Source organism: Mustela lutreola, chromosome 9, assembly GCF_030435805.1.
Source record: "Mustela lutreola isolate mMusLut2 chromosome 9, mMusLut2.pri, whole genome shotgun sequence".
NCBI classification, from domain to species: Eukaryota; Metazoa; Chordata; class Mammalia; order Carnivora; family Mustelidae; genus Mustela; species Mustela lutreola.
Genome location: NC_081298.1, coordinates 60654027 through 60672754, shown reverse-complemented (window position 1 = coordinate 60672754; position 18728 = coordinate 60654027). Strand labels below are relative to the sequence as shown.

General features: G+C 44.2%; 2 long non-coding RNA genes across 3 annotated transcripts in view; both read right to left on the bottom strand.

Moving 5' to 3' along the window:
* The window catches only part of LOC131808333 (uncharacterized), a 60860-nt gene extending 48373 nt beyond the window's left edge, over positions 1-12487 (bottom strand). The window contains exons 1-2 of one of the 2 annotated variants that reach the window (XR_009344783.1): positions 11827-12487; positions 9947-10070 (exon numbers count right to left, since the gene is read on the bottom strand). This is a non-coding gene — a long non-coding RNA (uncharacterized LOC131808333). The remainder of the gene's footprint in view (positions 1-9946; positions 10071-11826) is intronic. The other variant, XR_009344784.1, reaches the window with a different exon arrangement.
* Positions 12488-13978: 1491 nt separating this feature from the next.
* LOC131808332 (uncharacterized) overlaps positions 13979-18728 on the bottom strand; it is a 49689-nt gene continuing 44939 nt past the window's right edge. The window contains exon 3 of the long non-coding RNA XR_009344782.1: positions 13979-14399. This is a non-coding gene — a long non-coding RNA (uncharacterized LOC131808332). The remainder of the gene's footprint in view (positions 14400-18728) is intronic.

Below are 18728 nucleotides of genomic sequence, written 5' to 3'. Positions count from 1 at the left end.
TTGGCCTTTCATTCCTCTGAGAATTATGCCATTTTCCAAGAAAAGCTAAATAGCTCATTCATGTTTCACCCTCTGTTCTTCCAGGCTGGTTTCCTGAGGATATTTCTTAGCCAGACTGGGGTGTGTGTGTGTGTGTGTGTGTGTGTGTGTACGCATGCACATGTTTTAAATAGGCTGCTGGAAACTGGGAGTTTTAAACTAAAACTTATATTGAATGATTCTTGAGTGCATTATCAAATGAAGACTATTATCCTTATTTCATCTATTTTAGACTGGGGGAAAAAAGGGAACATATGAATGGCATTCAATCAGTGGCTTTTGTTGACGAATTCCCCGAGTCTAACTTAAATCCACATGAAATCTCTCAAAACTGTTTCTGAGGGAAGCTAACTAATAAGTACCATCAGGTAACAAAGCTGTTATGCTTTTTTTTTTTTCTTTCTGCATCATTTCTATCAAGAGAAATGGGGGATTTCATATTTTAAGGGCTTTTTGCACAGGGCACCATAATGTGGCCTTAACACACACAGGGGTGCGTTAAGAGGTGGTGAGGGGGAGAGTTACTCAGGAGCAAAACTCCTTGACTGGACAGCACCCATCAGGGGTTTCCAGCAGGAAGGTGATAAGTATATAAACCACCCACAAACACGGGGCACACTCCAGGCCATCTGAATCCCTGGACCCTGTTTTCAAGAGGAGGAGAAGCCCTGAACCGGGGAGAAGGGAGCCCAAGTTCACTCCCCAAACCCAAGCAATAAGCTCCAATGCAGACAAGGAAAATACTTGGTTTGGCTTAAGTGGGCAGTTCAGGCCGGTGTGAACTGGGCAGGGGAAAAGAGTCCAAGATTCTATAAAAGTTCTTCAGAAAACAAAAAGGCATTGGTCAACAGAGGTGGCCTGGCAACGTATAAATGTGTTCCCCTCAAAGCTAAAGTTGAAGGTTCCTGAATACATCCAGCATGTTTGTGGTACCTACAGATGAGAGTAAGATGAATTTTCCCAAGTCCTGTACTTTGTGTTCTCTACAGTCAGCGTGAGCTTCTTCGTAATCAGGAAATTTAATTCAATCAAACCTTTAAATACATATATGTTGTATATATTTATATATATTTTCCTTCCTCAAAATGGCGAACCAGCAAAGTCTTCTAAGAGGGCTCTTGAACCAGCTCTTTATCGCAGAGGAATAAAAAGACATGGTGGGGTAGGGCACAGGGCAAAGGGAGAGCTGTTGGGGCAGGAGGAAGGGCTGGGGAGGGTCTCAAGGACCCCATTTCAGGGACCTACACTTTCCTGTAGGCTTTCGGAGGCTTGCTGGACTGGTGGAGGAAGGAGCAGCTCTTTGGGGCCCCCACACACGACAGGAGATGCTGAGTCATAAGGGAGCCATGAGACCTGAAGTCTGATGACATTTAGTCCAAAAGTACACATGTGACAGCAAGCAATATAGCCGATGAATGGCATCGTTCCGTGGTATTGTCTTCTAACCTGCTGTGGCAGTCAGGGTCCTGGTGAGAGACAGAGGGCTCGTTCAAATGGGTGACTTGGGAGAGGCCAACGAAGGGTCTGTTTTCAGAGGTGTTGTTACATGAGGGTTAAGAAAACCCAAACTTGGTGAGCAGATATCACCCCTGGGCTTGAAGCAACACTGGGGAGGGCTGACTCCCACCAGATAGAAAAGCAATTATGTTACCCTTGGGCCAGCAGAGGGGGACAGACTGGTCATCAGTACCTCGACCTCACTCTCTTGTGCCTCAGTTTCCAGATCCTGACCCAGCCAGACCATGGTGGGGGCAAAGAAGCCACTGATGCAAACTTTAGTGACCTCCTTTCCCAGGACTCTCCACAGAGCAGGGTGGTAAAGGGGAGAGAGGGGGTCTAGGGGCGCAAATGGAAGTTGTCCAACCTGCCTACTGTGTACTTTACTTCAACATATTCATTTCCTATCATCGACCTTCCCCCATTAGAATGTAAGCTCCCTCGGGACAGGATTTTAGCTCATCTGTGCTCTGTTGTATTCCCAAGTACCTGCATACAACAGACACTCGGAGAATATGTATTGAATATCTGAATAGAAGCAAAGAAGAAAAACCATTTTCCCAGCATTTAACAGCAAGTAAGCAATAAGACAAGCAGCATTTTATATAAGGTAAAAATAGTTCTTAACGGGGTGTTTCCCTACGGTAAACCGGTTCTTATTTTGGCCATTCCGCCCAAAGCAAAATATAGCCAACATACATAAGAAGGAAAATATGGTGGGGTATAAGATTTGCTGAAAAGATTATATTTATGCTTTGCTTGGAGTGAAGAAAAGTTTTGGGAAGCGGACCGAAGAATTTTAAATTGCCTTAAAGAAACACAAGAAATACATCTTTCCCCTAACTTTCAGACCTGTGGTCTAGGAAAGAAGGGACAGTTGCCAGAATTCTTAAAGAAACTCAGTGTTAAACAGTGAAAAGATGTCAGGTTGTGGGTTTCTCTGCCACGGGAGGTTTCAGAGACCAACATTGTCTGGATTTGATGACAGGTAATGACATTAACTAATTACAAAACTAATCACATTTGGAGCGGTGGAAGCTGAGATCATGATAAGCATAATCAAATCCCTGACTTCGGGGCTTCGGGAATCAGAGGATAAGTTTTCTCTCCTCGCAAAGCTTGACCAGATGCCTTTCAGAGTCCTTTGTCTGAATATTTTTGGAAGATCCCAATGAGAGTCAGAACCAGCACGCTGAACTGCAAAGCCCCGGGGTGGGACTGGCACTAAGCGAGGGCACTAGAGGGATGCCGCCTATGTCCCCACTAGCTGAAGTTGAACCTTGTCTACCGCACAGTCAGGAACCCCATCAAGGTGGGTGCCTGGGCCTTGACCCCCTATCTCTTTCCCTAAGAGTCTATAGACCGGCATCCCCCGCCCCTCGCTGGGTCATCTTGGACAAATTCTAACCCACTGGAGTCTCCGTGTCTTCCTCTGCAAAGTAGAGATTAAAATACCGGTTGCATTTGCCTCCGCAAACTGGCATGAGAATCCCGCCAAAGAGTTTACTCTGAGGATTATAAACTGTTTTAAATATAACGAGTGTGGCCAGCATTAAGCCAAATTACAGGCCTGAATCCCTATAATATGAATACCTCAATCACCAAAAAAGTGGAGAATCTTTAAAATAAAGAAGCTGACCCCCTTCTGGTGGCAGGAAGTCCTCTCTCTGGCCCCTCTTGCTCTCCCTGGCCCCGTGGGAGGAAAGGGAAGAGGCCGGCCTCCTTCAAAGCATTTCCAGCCTCTAAAGAGACAACAGAGCAGCGGCCCTGGTCATTCTTCTCATCTGGTAACATTCCTTAAGCTCCAGTGTAAAACTTGAAAGGAAATGAAATCCTAAATGCAAACACTATCTTTCAGTCTCTTGGAAAATTATCTACCTCTACTTTCACTCACCTCCCAATTCACTCACCCTCAGTTAAAGTCGTCCTTTGAGTTAAACCTCACTTTTCAGAAACCAAGCCATCACTTAAGAAAGAGCAAAACATTAAGAGATCCAGATTTCAATTAACTTCGCCATTGATTTTTGCGTTAATTCCGGGGGAGGCATTATTCTTTTGGTAAAGCGGGGGCAAAGAACTCAGAGATTAAGGGAGGTTCTGATGACACCAGCAGGCAAGGACGAACACACACTCAGTCCTGATCCCCAAGCCCTGCTGAAATACTCGGCAAATGCAAAAATACTCGGAAAATGGCCCAGAAGGGAGACCTGCCGAACTGCCCATGACAATGAAGGCTCTGGCACTCCAGTAAAAAGCCTTTGGTAAACGGCGTTTCTTTGTACTTTTTCATTTTAATGTAATTTATATGTTTGGTGCTCACACAACGGTGCGATTTTTCTAACCGATCAATAAAACATATGATTCAACCTCTCCTTTTTCGAAGGGGCCACTGTTTCATGATTGTTGAATACACACCCATCCTAAGAGGGGACCGCTGGGTTAGCCCTGCTCACTCACACGCACACGCATGCGCACGCGCTACATAAATACAAAGGAGGAAACCACTGATACAGATACAATTTTTAATGTGTTGTGTCACTGAATGTCTATCAGAAGGAAAAAGTCGGTGAAAATAGATTTAAAACAACAGGCAGTTTAATCAGATAAGTACACAGCATTCATCTCTGTCCTCTAGAAATATGATTTCAGCATAATGAATGAAGGGAAGGAGCTCATTGGAATACAGCCCTTCTGAGCAACAGAGAGAGACCAGCTCTCATGGAGAACCCTTCCTTGATGGGGGCGGAGAGGCGCTGGGGGTGGAGGAGTGCTGTAATGAGGGGCAGCAGATCATCATCATCCAAAAATAGGGAAACTATTAGAATGGAACAAAGAAATGAAGGTGTGATCATAAATAATGCAATTAAGAATTTCACTTTTAAAGGTTTATTCCAACTATCCTTGACTTTTTGATGGGGAGTTCAACCCTGCAATAGAACTCAGCCATCTTTGGAAGCCCTGCAGGGGTGGAAGAGAAGGTTCCCTTCAGTGAGAAAGAAACGACCTTTCCTGGGGCCCCTGGGGGGCTCAGTCAGTTCAGCTTCTGACTTCTGATTTTGGCTCAGGTCATGATCTCAGGGTCCTGAGATCGAGCCCTGGGTCAGGCTCCCTGCTGAGCAGGGAGTCTGCTTGGGGTTCTCTCTCTCCCTCTCACTTTGCCCCTCCTGTTCTCTCTCTCTTTCTCTAAAAACAAAAAAAAAAAAAAAAAAAAAAACAACAACAACAACAAAACCAGAAAGAAACGAAAAAGAAATCACCTTTCCAGGAAGTACAAGGTAGTCAACTGAAGCAAGCTTCCTCCTCTCAAACAAAATATAAAATAGTAACACTATTCAGTAGGCACCTAGGCAGAGCCATGAACGTGGACTTGTTGCTCCCTGATGACCATCAGAAGGAAAGCATGAGATTTGTGTCTGGTGACGCAGCTCTTTCCTGATGAGGCCAAGTGTCCCCATCTCCTAGGGAACGACAGGCATCAGGTGAGAAAGCGCATGCTCAGGCCCTCACGGATCGTGTGCTTCGCCCGGTTCCCAGGTCTTTGCTCCTCCCCCAACCCAGGGAGGAGGTCCTGTCATCCACCGTGGTCTACAGATGATGCAGAGATCCATGAAGTGACTTGCCCAAGGTCACATGGTGGAGAAGCCCTCAAAGCCCGCCAGCCAGCTACTGGAGAGTACAGAGTAACCACAGGGCTGCTGCTCAAATGAGCAGCATTTAATTGAATGGAAAGTTGGAAAAGTGGCAGCCTTGAAAGAAGGCAGGAAACGATTTGGCTTAATTATAATCATCTCCAAAATCAAAACTGATTTGCTGAATTCTCCCTCTCCACCTCAGCAGTGTTCGGCAACATTTCCATGAGGACAGAAAGACAAACCTTCTCTCTCTGCGCAACCTCCCAGGGCCTCCAGGCTGAATCCACCTGCTGGGCGGAAGCAGGCTGGGCACTGAGAAGCCCTTCAGGGATTGCGAGAGAGAACAGGGGCCCCGTCAGAGAGGTCAGCTTGAGACCCTGGAAACCCTGAACCCTGGCAGCCCTGCCCCACCGCTCAGCCTGATACTGTCCCCTAGACTGGGTCCTCATGCAGGAGTAGAGGCAGGCCCACTCGAGGGTTCACCCAGCATGACATTTCAGCCTGGCAAAGAGTGCTTCTAGGGGTTCTACCCAATGGCTAACACAGAGGTGGTGCTCAGTTCAGTCGACAACTCAGGCATTAAAAATATGTTTGTAATAACTTAATATCATGTCTACTTTGAAGCCTCATTCTTGCAAGGTGGCAGAAACTCAGTCATGGGGTCTCACCTTTCCCTCAGCCATGGCCAAGTTCTGAGGAATCTTCAGTTCTAAGTCGTGGTAGGGGAGAGGCTGGCGGGGTTTGGTGCTAATTGTCTATGCAGGCAACCTCTGATACATCCGTCACTCCCCCTACCTGGTTCTCACAGGTCTTTGGCCGAAGCCGACCGGGACACCCTTGGGTTCTACCCTTCCAGTCCCTTTCAGGTGTCAAGACACCAAGGACAGATGTCCTTCTCCTAGTCCCCTTCCCCGACCATCATGAGTGTGAAATGTCCCCACAGACTTGTTCTCTCCACTCTTCAGCAGGGCCCTAAGTGTTTCATTCCCCCATAGCTGTAGCAAAACAGAACAGTATAGTGGGTAAGCCTCATATCTGGAAGGATGTCACAGAAACCCAACAACAGAGGTTTGGCCAAATAGAAATTTATTGTGAGACACAAGCAAAAAATCGGGCATAGTGCTCAAAGGCGCAGTCAAGGAAGCAGGCAGGCTTTTCTTAGCCTCCAGCCAGGCCCCTGTTTAACAATGACCCTGAGCAACCCACGCCAGACAAGCGGGACAAAGCCGGCCGGGAAGGAAGGGGCCTGTGTGTTTCACACTCATCACTGGAGGCATCTGCCCATTCCAATCTGTAGGGCGGCAGGAAGTTGAATGTCTGGTGTCTAGCCTCTGTTATAAGAAATAACCAGTTAAGAGGGGTGTGAAGCTGCCAACTTAAAGAATCTACCAGACCAGGTGAAGACCCATTTTTCACTGTCACTTCCCTCCCCCCAAAACAAGTAGGCACTGGCCTAGTTGCCTGCATGAGGTAAAAGTGAAAAGAAAAATCCTAGAGGTAAAAAGGGTGGCTAACGCTTCATAAACTACTGGCCCGTGTCATGGGGTCAAGAGCACCCTGGTCTGGGTAGATGTCCAGAGGAAGTTCAAGTGCTACTGGCATCTCTGCAGGATCATATTGAGTGACCTAGACCTTTGAGACCCTCAGTCAAACCCCTCTACTCCCATGCTGCATGACTAAAGCCAAGGACATCTGTTCTTCCATCTCTACCCTGGCTTATGCAAGAGAGCCAAAAGGCACTTAGTGAATGAATACTGGGCCAAAGAAAGTCCCAAGTCTGTGAACTGTGGAGGCTGGGCCAGAACATGGCAAGAATGTTTCCTAACACATATGAGACCAGAAGAGCCAGTCATTGAGGAGGACCCTACAGAGCCTAGGCTATTTAATGCCAACTGTGTGCTCCCCAGTTCTTTCAGGTGGTCTGGAAGGCTCTGCTCAAGGCTCAGTGCACGTGCAGAGGTCCAAGGACTCCCTCTCCCCTCAAGTACAGCTTCAAAATCATTTTGACCACCGCACAGAGAGGCTGGCCCCCTGAGGCTCAATCCTAGGCCTGCTGTACTGCAACTTCAGGAAAGTTCCTTTGAACTGAGCCTTAACTTGTCTATCAGTAGAATGAAGACAGTCATGTCTACCTTGCAGGGTTCCTGTGAAGATGGCAGATAATGGATCTAAAACTCATGTCCACTGGCCTTCTTAGCCCATGGTAATAGCTCTTCTTGAAGAAGATCCTGAGGTCTTGCATGGTACCAGGAGGGGAGCTCTGCCTGCTCAACCCAGGTAGATCTCCTCCATCCCAGGAGGTGCTCCAGAAGTGGGTTTGGTTGGTTGGTTGGTTGGTTGGTTGGTTGTTTTCTGAGGAGAAAGGATGGTGGCAGGGCAAGTTGGCTGAGAATGGCCAGTTGGTACTGACCTGTAAGAAGCCTCAACTGACCTTAATTCTGCATAAAACTGTGACTATTTATCTGCCATGACATGGGGTGGCATCTTGATCTCTACCATACAGTAACACCACTTGCAAACTGATCCATTCTTTGGAGCTCTTGGAGGGGCACCTTCAGTGAAGATGAAGCACCTTCACTAACACCTGCTTCTACATCCATACACATGTGTGAGAAACACTGTAACCAACACCACACTTAGTGCAACTAAGGATGTGCTTGACAAAAAAATAAAATAAAAACAAGCTCTGACCACAATAATCGACATAAACACCAAGGATGAAAGACCCCTGTGTGCTTGAGGAGACCATTCCTGAAGTCCCAGTGTATTCTGGGAGCTTCCCTGTGAGAAGACAAACTGTAGCATGTCCAGAAGAGGGACAAGGGACAGCCACCAGCCACAAAGAGAAAGCTGTTCTACTAGGCCAGAGTTGAAGAAATGGGGTGTGCTCTGCTTGGTAGAGAGAAAAAGGATAAAACCTGTCTTCAGATATTTGGAGAGAGCTTTCACATGCCAGAATGAGCTTTATGTTATGTGCCTCAAGAAGTAATACTAGAGCCATCACAGAGTCGTCTGTGAAGGGGGGTTTCGACTCAACTAAAGGATAGGATTTCAGTCACTGCATTTGAAGATGAGACAGGCAACTGTGAGTGACAGTGAGTTCCAGAAGCTCATGCTAATCAAGACTGGAGAATGAGTACCTACTGAGGAGTTCATACCGGATCTGCCTCATGGCACTGTGGTGAGAACCAAGCAGATCATCATTTCCAACCCCTTTCTATGCCACCTCTCAAGTGGTGACTTGGCCTCACTGCTCTGGGCTCTCAGCTACTTGCTTCTACCACCTTCCAGACCACAAACTTTAGCATGTAAATGGAGCCCCTTCTCAAGTCTGCTTGGCCAGCCTCTGTCCTCCCTTCCTGGAGCTTCCCCATTATCCCTGAAGCATGAGACACTCCAGAGAAATTCTGCACCCAACCACAATCAATCCGGAGGTAAGAGGGGCACACAAAGTGGTGTCAATGTCCCATGAGGAAAACCATTCCCCAGTCAATGGTTGGAAGTAGCAAATAAATTCTTTCACTGTCCTTCCTCTATTAGTCTATCCTGACACCTCCCAGCATTCGTTTCCCATGGCTGCTGTACCAAATTACCACAAATATGATGGCTGGAAGCAACAGAGATGTATGACTGTGGAAGTATGCCATCAGTATGGCTGAGACACCAACAGGGGGGCTGGCGGAGAGGCTCCAGGGAAGGGTCCCGTCCTCAACTCTTCAAGCTTCTGGTGAGTGCCCAAGCCCCGCCTCTACAGTCACCCTGCCGTCTCATCTGTCAGTTGCACCTCTGCCTGTGCCTCCATTTTCTAAAGACATCTGCCATTGGATTTTAGATCAACTCAGATAATCCAAGGCAATCCCTCCATCCCAAGATCCTTAATCACATCTGCAAAGTCTTTGGCACAGAAGGCAACATGCCCAGGTTCTAGAAATCAGGATGCACACATTTCTTTGGAGGACCACTGTCTAGCCAACCACGATCCCAAGGAGAGAGCAGTCGGTTACACCCCATGCCAAGCTGGGGCCACATTGATAACACACCATTGTATTTGTTCCTTTCATCTCAGCCTGACCACCATTCTCCCCAGCCTGTCCCACTCTGACACTGAACTCTCCACGAAAAAGACAGCACCTGGGTTTTCCTCCAGTTCTCCTTTCTGGGGAACCCAAAGTAATACCTCTAAGCCCTGAAGAATACTGCCCATAGTCATGGCAGGAATGGGGGCTGGAGTAATGCAATAACAGTTCCCACAATTTTCAAGGAGATTTCACTTTTTTCCAGAACACTGTCTAAACATTTAAAAATAGGCTCTACACGGAGGAAATGGAGGTCATCTATTTCAGTGAAATATTACACTGTGTTCAAAGATGTATTTCCCCTCTACAAAACATTTCCAGCATGGTGACAAGGTTTCAGGAGAATACCTGATGAAAGATTAGAATTAGAAAAAGAAGGGTTTTCCCACAGCAAATGGAAGAAAATTCGCTCAATTACAGGGAACTTAAATAAATTAGTCAATGCTTACAAATTTCTTACAGATGAAAAGTATTATCTGTTTCACGGCTGAGACCTGCTATGAATATGCTTTCTCTGTGCTGAACCAAATTACATTTCTTAAGACAGCAGCATCCTGGATCCTGGGAATATCCGAGAAGTAACATGGCTTCATTAATGAATTGCAGAATCAGATAGCACCACCTCCAAATTCAGTTGGCAGGGCTGTGAGTGACTTATGGAAAGGGAGGGAGAGGAGAATAAGGCAGAATTTTCTACTCTACCTCTCAGAGGTCTTTGCAGGTGACAATTCTCCAATGGAAGACTCTGGGAGGTTTGCTTTTTTATCAGGCAACTTCACCGGCATATTTGCTTCAGAGAATCGTAGACTTAGGCTCATAGACAAACCTGAAAAAAACAAGTAGCCAACAACACTGAATATGAAGAAAATACTGGCAAACTTCCCTGTTAAAACAGCTAGTGTCAAAAACAGAAACTTCAAGAATTTCACTTCTCTCACCATAACAGGGCAAATTTAATATTTTGGTGGAAGCTGCTTCCTCCAGGCACATTTGGTAATCATCATTTCAAAACTTACAAGACACATCATTGAATGAAGACAATCTGAATGAAGGCTGTATTTAACAGTGTGATAAAATAAATCCACATCTGGCATGTTTAATTTATGTCATTTAATCGGACAATTCATATTGGAAAATTCCTCTGATATCGATTCCCTTGGACTTTATATACAAAATCCTAACTTGCAAATCCTCCAAACCTAGACTGTCTCCATCCTTCAGTTGCTGGTAAAATCTGCTATCAACACTTCAGAATCCCTCTTTCTTTCATTCCTTTCATGGTGTGTACACATACCATACGCGCACACACGACATAAAACAACATGTCAGGCAACCCTTTTGAATGACAGGATTGCTCTCCCTTTCTCATCCAATCTACTTTCTTGTTCTCCATATAACAAATAAGCTCCTTGGTCAGGGCAGGGGAACTCAAGAGAAGAATCTACGTCCTTCTGGAGGATTCTGGCCACAGGGGTCCAAGAATAAAATTACTATAAGGGTCTTCCAACTCTTTTTACATAGTCCTCACTCTCCCTGAAACATCCAGCTCCTTATCCATTCATAGCAGGCTGTTAAAGAACATTCAATAGTGAATGAAAGAATAAAGAAATGAACTAAAGAACTGAGCATTTCTGAAGCCATGGAAAGAAGCGTGACGCAAAGAAGCATATGGTATACTGGAAAGAATGGTGACTTAAAGCAAGAGAGCTAGCCTCCGGGTACTCTTCTGGCTGACTACTTGATCTTGGGTAGGCTACGTCATTTCTTCATGTGCCAGACAGAAACAACAGTTGCCCTGCTGCTTTCATATGTCACAAATAGAGCATCTTACGGTTTAGGGAATGCTTGGGATGCACATTCTCTCGCTTGACCCATCCAACTACCAACTGGTGGCAAAGGGTGCCCATCTTTTGGCCTGGAAGCAGACATCCATAATGTTGACCATAAGGTCCTGAAGGAGTAAATCAAGATGCATTCCACATTGGAAATCTCAGCACCTTCTCCACGTAGTAGAGCAATCTTGTTATCTAACAGGAACAGCCCAGCCATCAGTGACTTGCCACTGAGACATTAATAGCAAAGCCTCTTTCTCAAACCATAAAGTCTTGCCCCAAATCTGCCTCACTTCCTGCTGTCTGTTCACCAGTACCGAACACTCATAACCTAAGCACATTACCAAAAGCCCTTAGCATCTCATCAAATGAGGACCCCCATTGAAATTCCAATAAATACCTTTCTCAGCAGGGAGTAGTGCATTCATAAATATTCAGTGTATTGGACGGACTGTATCAAGAGTCAGCATACTTTTTCTGGAAAGAACCAGACAGTAAATCTTTTAGGCCACTACTGCTCCACATTGTAGCACAAGCGCCACAGGAGACAACCAGTCCACTAATGGGTGTGGCTGTGTTCCAATAAATCTTTATTTACAAAAACTGGCAATAGGTTGAACTTAGCCTGCAGGCCTGTGTTTGCCAAACTCTTGAACTGCCTCCACTTCCAGAAACATCTTGACGTCAAAAACATTAGTTTACAACTTCCTTTTAGAATCAAGGTCCTGACAACTCTTGGTGAACACATACATCCAGGCACCTTTGTCCCTCTTCTTCCAGTGCCTTCTGATAAACGCCAACTGGCAGAGAGAGGACACGGAGCATTTATCCTTCAATTGCAGTTATTCTGAAAGACAAAGCCGGGGCAGAGATTAAAACCAGCCCCCCAGTCTTTGGGCCATACCCAGCATATCAAGTGCCCCTCTTCAAATTGTAGTAAGTTCACTGTCTACCTAATGGAGAAAATAGAACCATTCTTTCACTTAATAGTCTTTTAGTGAGGGTATGGGGGCAGGGGGAGGCCAGGTTTACTAAAGGCCGTTATAAAATGCCAGCTGAAAGGAGTAATGCTCCTTGGCACTGCACAATCTTTTTCATGTGAAGCTACACGATCACTTTTCATTTTGTTTCTCAAGCACCCCATGGCACCCATCCATGTATTAGGCTAATAACTGAACGAATCTAGTTAAAAGGAACCAAGCAATTATTTTAATTAGAAGAGAACAAAAGTAACACTCCTGGATTCTGTCTTAAGGGGCAAGAAGGAAGTAGTAGGGGTTCAAAAAGAGCCCACAAAATATTTTTGTGAAAGGAAAAATAATTAAGGCCAAATTTAGAATGTACTTGCAATAAATGGGCCAAATAAAATGAATGGCACCACTGTGTGACTAAAACCCATTCATATATATAAGAGCCCCAGAAAGTCCATTTTTATGGGATACCATTTTGAGGGTATAGCCAATTTTACAAAGTGAAAGTGAATGTCTCATAGAGACTTTAATGATCCTTGTGAATCTCTTACACAATTTCTTACAGAGTTTCCGTGTAAACTCTTTTATTAATAAGAGAAAAAAGGAAGGATATTGGTCAATTTGCCTTTTAAGTAGGATTATTTTTCCTCATTTAAATTCTTGGACTAAAGTGTTCAAATTTGTTTCTCTGGAAAAAATCTATCTTTATAGAAAATCCTTGTCACGAATCCATTCTACAAAAATGAATCCCATCCTAGGAAGAGATGGCTATCTGCAGATTTTCCATCATCTTTGACTTCCTGCATCCCTTCTGGTCATGGCGTTTGGGCCACTTCATTTCATTCCATCTCGGGCTTGCAAGAAAAAAAAAAAAAAAAAGAAATGAAACCCAAACTAGTCAACTAGTAAGTGTTGTCTCTTCTGTTTAAGCCTATCCATGCTCATTGAACACCTGTTACCCTCCAGCACAGAGCAAGTTATAGATGGAAGAATGACTCAGATTTGAACCCAGGCTTCAAGAAGTTCACAGTCTAATCAGAGCCAGAGGCATGGATGAAAAAGGAGACCATGCCGCCCCAGGTGGGTGGGATGAAGGGTCTCTGGCTTGAGTTGACTGTGATAGAATGGATGGCCCAGGAGCAAGACATAGATAGTCTATCCCTGGGAGAAAGATTAGCACACACAAAAGCTGGGACACGAAGAACCCCAGGGGGGGTACTGGGAACCGCAAGCAGATAGAGCTGCTGGAGTGTGAGGAGCAACACGTGCTGGAGAAGTCAGCAAGAGCCAGGTCACGGGAGAATACGTGTGCTGTGTTCATGAACCTGGACGACCTCTCAGAGAGCAATAGAGACCCACCAAGCAGTTCCCAACACGGACTAACATGGCCAGCTGCCCATTTTAAGGCGAGCACTTGGATGGCTCGGAAGGGGATAAAATGGACACTAGATGTCCCACAAATGCCATAGCCCAAGCAGTAGGTGATAAGGCCTTGAACTTGGACACTAGCAAGTAGGAATGGAAAGATGGGGTAAGGCATGAGATATACAGAATTGAAGAGGATTAAAGTTAAAAAAAAATAATCTCTGTGGAGCAGTAACTGAAGGGTCAAAAGTGGACAAATTGGCTTTGAAGCTTCTCATAGGGGAGCAGGTGTTTTATTTGAATGCTTCTCTTAGGTCCCAAAAGCTTCTCATCTTACAGGTCCTCCTTTAAACCCAGGATGAGCCTTGATTGTGGGTCCCAAGATTGAGATGTGATAACAAATTTCAACCTTGGGCGCATGAGCAGATTGTGAGTCCCAGAAGATAGTGTGACTTCCATTTTCTTTCTCAGGCAAACTCACACAAAACCGGTCTCCTGCCACTAGTCTACATTAAAATATACAGAAGCCTGGAATGAAAGAAATTGTGACGAATACTCACTGTGCCCATTATTCTCATGTGTCAACTTGACTGGGCTAAGAGATGCCCAGACTGCTGGTAAAACATAAGTCTGGATGTGTCTGTGAGAGCGTTTCTGGAAGGGATTTGCATCTGAACGAGTAGATGAGTAACGAAGATCACCTTCACCGATGCAGTAGGCGTCATCTAATCCATTGAGGACCAGAATAGAAGAGAAAGACAGAAGAAAGGTGGAGACATCCATCTTCTCCTGCCCTCGGGCATCAGAGTTTCTGGGTCTTGGGCCTTCAGAATCCAGCTAGAATTTACAGAGTTTCTCCCCAGGGACCCCTGTGATTCTCAGGTCTTCAGACTTGAGGTGAGTTACATGAGCAGCTTTCCTTGGTCTCCAGATTGCAGACAGCACATTGTAGGACTTCCTGCCCTCCATAACTGTGCTAGTCAACTCCTATAATAAATAAATACACACACACACACAAATGTTTAGTTCTTCTTTTCTGGAGAACTTTGATAATATTCTTAGGACAAACTACATATATTTTAAATAACTATATTAGATTAGACTTATTTATGTTTTAATTTTTTAAAGAACGTAAAGAGGACACTTCTCCAAATCATTTTATAAGCCAGCTAAACCTTGATAACTCACCTGACAAGGACATTACACTCAAGGAAAAGTACAGGTAAGTTTCATGCATACACATTGTTGTAAAAATTATCAAAATATGTGAAGTACTTCAAATAAATAATATATCATAACCAAATTGGACTTAGTCCAGAAATGGAAGATTGGTTTAACATTCAAAAACCTATTAAATAACTTATCATACTAACAGAATAAAGTGCTGGGGGGTGGGGTAGTCATGATTATTCTATAAATAAGTGAGTACTTAATTTTTCCTATAAAGGAAAATATTAGGAAATTAGGCCATGTAAAAATTAAACTCTTCTTGGGGCACCTGGGTGGCTCAGGGGGTTAAGCCTCTGCCTTCGGTTCAGGTCATGATCTCAGGGTCCTGGAATCGAGCCCCACATAGGGCTCTCTGCTCAGCAGGGAGCCTGCTTCCCCGTCTCTCTCTGCCTGCCTCTCTGCCTCTTGTGATCTCTGTCTGTCAAATAAATAAATAAAAATCTTTAAAAAATTTTTAAAAATAAAAATAATTTTTAAAAAATTTAACTCTTCTATCCATCCAAAGATACCATATTTAGAGTGAAAAGTCAAACTCAGAGTGGTATATGATATTTGCAATATATATCATCAAAAAAGAATTATATCCTTAGAGCACCTGGGTGGCTCAATGGGTTAAGCCTCCAACTCCTGATTCTGGCTCAGGTCATGATCTCAGGGTCTTGAGCTAGAGGCCCATGTTGCGTTCCGCTCTGGGCATGGAGCCTGCTTGGGACTCTCTCTCCCCCTCGCCCTCCACCCCTCACCCTATACCCCTCATCCAAAGTGCTCTTCCTTATCCAAGGTGCTCTTCGGGTCCAGTCTGAGGGGCCAACCCCTCTGCTCCTAGGCCTGAGAGGAAGAGCACTGTTCCAGCATCTATGCCTGGGAACTCCTGCACACCAGAAGTGGATGCAAAGCTGCTAAAGCAGCAGCAGCGAATGTGTGTGCTCTCTCTCTTAAAAAAAAAAAAAATCATAACTAGAATAATCCAGAATATATAACTATCTCCTTCAAAACAGAGAAGATGAACAAAGCAATGGAAAAATGAACAAACAAAATCCTTGAAAACCCTATTCATAAAATTTCCAAACGGCCAATGTATATGAAAAGATGCTCAACTTCTTAATAATCTGGGAAATCAAAACCATAATGATATTCAACTACATGTCACCAGAATGACCAAAATCAGAAAGAAGAAAAATACCAGTTAACAAGAATGAGAGCAGCACATCTCTCTCACCACCAGTGGGAGTGGAAACTTATACAACCTCTTTGGAAAACTGACATCATTAAAGCTGAGCGCGGTCATGCCCTAAAATGGAGTAACTTCCCTCTTAGCCTACACACCCAAAAGAAATGCAGCTACACCCCCCCAAGACATGCATGACAAAGCTTATAGTAGCTCTTGAAATAGCCAAAAACTGACAACACCCCGATGTTCATCCAGGGTAAAATGGTTAATTGTGGTATATTATTGATACAATGGAATGGAATGGAATGGAATAAAAATGGAAAATATAACTGCACCTGGCAACATAGACACAGCTCACAAACACAATGTTGAAAGAAAGAATCAGACGCAAAAGAACACTTAACCATAGGAGTCCATTCACACAAAGTTCAAACAAAAACAAAAACCAAATCTATGGTGTTGGACATCAGGAAAGTGGCTACTTTGAGGAGGAAAGGGGCGACCCATCCTAGGGGCAGTCACGAATGTTGGCTATATTTTCTTTCTTGTCCTGGGAGGTAGTTACAGGGTGTGCCCTTTCCAGGATAACACACTGAGTGATCTTCCATACATGGAACGCCAATAAAGCTTCCCAAAAAAGTTTCAAGTGTTGATTTCCATTTCTTAGATGAAGCACATGGAGGCACTAAATATTATCGAATCAGTCAGGGGCTTGTTCTTAACCACGTTCGGTGTGCTCTCCGGATGTCAGTGACAGAACAGAAAACCAGAAGAACCACACCTACAATTATAAATCAGCAGAACTGGGAAGAACAGAATGCCTTCCCCTGGAGGAAAAATGAATAAGACTGGGTCCCTTGGCAGTTCAGGTTGAGAAGAACAAAAAGTTAAATTCCCAATGTGTAAAATAAAGAAATAATGAAGGGGCGCCTGGGTGGCTCAGTGGGTTAAGCCGCTGCCTTCGGCTCAGGTCATGATCTCAGGGTCCTGGGATCGAGTCCCGCATCGGGCTCTCTGCTCAGCAGGGAGCCTGCTTCCCTTCCTCTCTCTCTGCCTGCCTCTCTGCCTACTTGTGATCTCTCTCTGTCAAATAAATAAATAAAATCTTTAAAAAAAAAAAAAAAAAAAGAAATAATGAAGGTCCTCCTAGAGGCTCACACGTGGCTATCCTCACATAAAGCAGCATTAAAAGGCAACAAATTTAGGCTGCCTACAAGGAAGTGCCTTCTTACGAAATGTATAATTAACCTGTAGCCAACGGTTTACTAAAATCCGACTCTTCTCAAAAAAAAAAAAAAAAGTAGCTATTTATAGCAGCCGAAGCAGCATCTGTAGTTACACTGACTAATATCGTATTACAAAGACTCCTCTGCTTCCAGGCAAAAACCAATAGCCAGCCAGGGTCAGGAAGAAAATGTCCCCTTTGGTGTAGTATTTCACAGCGCTGTTATCTAATATCGGACAATTCGCAGGGCTGTGCAGTATTCGCGCCGCGGTTCAGGGCACCTGGATCTGGGATCCAGGAGGCTGCCCTAAAACAGGCTATTGTTTTAGTTCCGGCTGGCAACACCTGTAGAGCTGTATTTAGGCAACACCTTGTGTTTCCAAAAGGTAAACACAATGAATATAATCAAAATTGTTCCAACACTACTGTTTTTACATCAACAATCTATAAATATATGGAAGAATTCAATATATGTGTGAAATAAACAGAACAGGCATACCTCCGCCGAGGTAATTCACAAGACAGCTCTATAATTTAGCAGCTTGGATTTCAATTGTTGCGTTCTTAGTTACGAAAAACACAGATATTATTCATCAAAGTGATTGTCCTGTGCACTTGTATACCTTATATAATTTATTTTTGGGGGGCTTTTTACTTCAAAGGAATCACTAGCTAATGACATTTCAGACTTCAGAAATTTTTCTGATAGCACGCTGGAATTCCCCCAGGGACCGGATTGTGAATAAGTGGATTTTTTTAAAGATCATTAACAGATATTACAAACCAATTCAAACTGAGCATTTTCTTTGCAAATTACCTTTAACTTTTAAAGCCATTGAAAAAAAAAGACAGTGAGTGATTTAATTTACTTAACCTGTCTACAAATTGCAGCTTTGTGCTACATCGGCGACTGCATTTTCTACCAAAAAATATCTCTAACTATCTCTAATAGAGATATTTTTCTAAATTATCACGCTCGATGAGTGATATTTCAAAAGAGAGTAATGTTTATTTTTTTTCCATTTAGCAAGTTGCTCTGGAATTGAGAATTTCATTTTATTGATATGTTTAAAGGAAAAACAGAGCCCTGCACTGTCTGTATCTGTTGCTTAATTAAAACTCTCGGGTAATTAGCAGGTTTACCATTTCCTAAGCAAATGGAGATGATGGAGCTTTGGTGATAGATTGGGGGGTTATTAGAGGGATGACTTTTTTTCTTTAACACCGTAGTTTCTGGGCTTGAGAGCTAATATTTGGGGTGAGAAGCACCTTTATTCCCCCACGTACATCAGGTTTGATGCTTATTTGCATCAACACCCCCGTTGTGTATGTTTTCCATTCAAAGAGCTCCCAGGGACTTCAAAGGGAGTTCCTGCGAGGACAGTCTACGTGGGAGTCCTGAAAGGCTCCAGAACAGGCCCAGAGCAGGGAGAAACCATGCCAAGACTAGCTCACGCTGGAGCCCCCAAACCATGTCACAAAATTAAAAGGTCTCTCCTGCCTACGCCATCCCACAGCGCACGTGGGAAATGTCCCCAGGCTTGCCAAGCACTGCGCTGGCTTCTAGGGCTACTACTTATAAATATTTGATGAGTAGCGCTCCATTTATAAGAAAGAATGTTAATAAGAATATTCTTTGAAATTGGAGTCCAATGCAGGCTTTAAAAAGGCTCATTGTTTGAGGTACTAC